The 2324-nt window shown below is 40.1% G+C and overlaps 2 pseudogenes; both read right to left on the reverse strand.

The window, feature by feature from the left end:
- Positions 1-898: 898 nt before the first annotated feature.
- On the reverse strand, positions 899-1487 carry LOC114007543 (39S ribosomal protein L30, mitochondrial-like; annotated as a pseudogene).
- A 51-nt stretch (positions 1488-1538) lies between these two features.
- Positions 1539-2076, reverse strand: LOC102478718 (39S ribosomal protein L30, mitochondrial pseudogene; annotated as a pseudogene).
- Positions 2077-2324: the final 248 nt, after the last annotated feature.

The raw sequence follows: 2324 nt of genomic DNA on the forward strand, positions 1-2324 counted from the left end.
GAAGCAAATGAATAAAGTTTGAAAAAGAATTTAAAATATTACAAGAGCTCACTATCTTTTTATAAAATTTTTAGATATTTTGTTGCAATGTTGTCAAGTGATTACTAGTAGTAAAAATACATTAAATAACATTTAAAATAAAGAGTTTACATTCAGAATATTAATATGACCATCTTTTTTAAAAAAATGTATCTTTTAGGGACCAGCAGATAGTGTAGTGGTTACATTGCTGGACTTCCAAGTAGTTGACCGCAGTTCATGTCCCAAACCTGGTGACTTAAAACTCATTCTGGGCGCATGTGTGTGCATGCCCATAATCCGGAGAAGAGAATAGAGAAGGGATTGCAACATGGCCAACCTCCCTTGGAGAGTGATTTCTTGCTTTCTGTCTCTCTAGCAAGCAAAAATTTATCTTAAAAAAAATGTATCTTTTAACCTCTCTGTTTTATTTTTCTTTTCTTTTTTTTCCAGGGAGTTTTTTTGCTGTAGAGCACATGCACTTGATGGAGAGACAAAGAGAGACAGAGAAAAAGAGACAGAAAGTGAGAAATCACCATCCCCAAGGGCTGGCCTGCTGCAATCCCTTCTACTCCATTCTCTTTTCAGGATTTTGGGCTTGCATGCTCCTGCACCTGGTGTGAGTTTCAAGCCCGGGACTCAAACTGCTGTGAGCCATGTGAGAGTCCAGTGACATAACCGCTACTCCCGCTGCTGGTCCTGCCTTCTCTGTTTTCTTGACATGAGACCCAGGAGGATAGTGACTGGCTCTCTATTTCTTTTTCTTTATCTTTTTTGTTGTTGTTTGTTTTTGGTATTTGTAACATATTTTAATGAAACACTTTCTCATTATCTTTAAATAACAAAGATTTGCATTTTCTAATCTGAAGCTGCTCTGGCATCAGGACTTCACCACTTTGGGCTCCACAGGTTTCAGATGCCACTGTACTACTAACTCTCCTGTGCTCCTGAGCCTCGTGTTAGACACATCCTCCTCTGTGGGAAGTCCTTGGGGCAACTTCAGGGGCTGAATTCTTATAAAATATTTGACTGCTTTAAGTTTTGTATTCACTGAAGGCATAGTCTTATGGACTTGAGGGGTATGTGCTTTTTCTAATCCAAGCGTCTTTATTATATCTTTTTCCCAGTATGGACGTCGCCTTGTACTTTTTTATTCTGATAACAATATGCTGTTTATGAGGCTTCTGTGGAACCTCGCCATGTTTTTTATGATCGGCAGCTGAAGGTTGAAATACTTTATCTGGTATTCTTGACCTGGTAAATTTTTCAAGCCCGGGACTCAAACTGCTGTGAGCCATGTGAGAGTCCAGTGACATAACCGCTACTCCCGCTGCTGGTCCTGCCTTCTCTGTTTTCTTGACATGAGACCCAGGAGGATAGTGACTGGCTCTCTATTTCTTTTTCTTTATCTTTTTTGTTGTTGTTTGTTTTTGGTATTTGTAACATATTTTAATGAAACACTTTCTCATTATCTTTAAATAACAAAGATTTGCATTTTCTAATCTGAAGCTGCTCTGGCATCAGGACTTCACCACTTTGGGCTCCACAGGTTTCAGATGCCACTGTACTACTAACTCTCCTGTGCTCCTGAGCCTCGTGTTAGACACATCCTCCTCTGTGGGAAGTCCTTGGGGCAACTTCAGGGGCTGAATTCTTATAAAATATTTGACTGCTTTAAGTTTTGTATTCACTGAAGGCATAGTCTTATGGACTTGAGGGGTATGTGCTTTTTCTAATCCAAGCGTCTTTATTATATCTTTTTCCCAGTATGGACGTCGCCTTGTACTTTTTTATTCTGATAACAATATGCTGTTTATGAGGCTTCTGTGGAACCTCGCCATGTTTTTTATGATCGGCAGCTGAAGGTTGAAATACTTTATCTGGTATTCTTGACCTGGTAAATTTGTGATGAATCCAGTCTGTACAAATGAGAGATTCCACATCTTTTGTCACAGTTTGTAGTCTGCCTGGGGACCTCCGAACTACTGAGTGCAAATCCCTGCCATAAATGTAGCAATTGTTCTCTTCAAAAGCAGTGCCTGCTAAAATGTCCTGCATTCTTCTCTATTTCTCCGTGCCTGGATTATGTGTATGATCTAGGATAAGAGCGATCACAGGACTAAGAGGTCTTTTACCCATGTCCAGGAGATTAGTGGACAAAGACAGTGGCATACAGGAGTCATGAGAGACGATGGGGCTTCTTTCCATGCATAGAAAACAGTAAACACATTTCAGATAGAATCAGCCACCAGTCTGGGGCCCTCATCATGCTAAAAAACCTAGAACAGTGTCACACACATACACGG

This window comes from Tupaia chinensis, unplaced genomic scaffold, assembly GCF_000334495.1.
Source record: "Tupaia chinensis unplaced genomic scaffold, TupChi_1.0 Scaffold000197_1, whole genome shotgun sequence".
Lineage (NCBI taxonomy): Eukaryota > Metazoa > Chordata > Mammalia > Scandentia > Tupaiidae > Tupaia > Tupaia belangeri.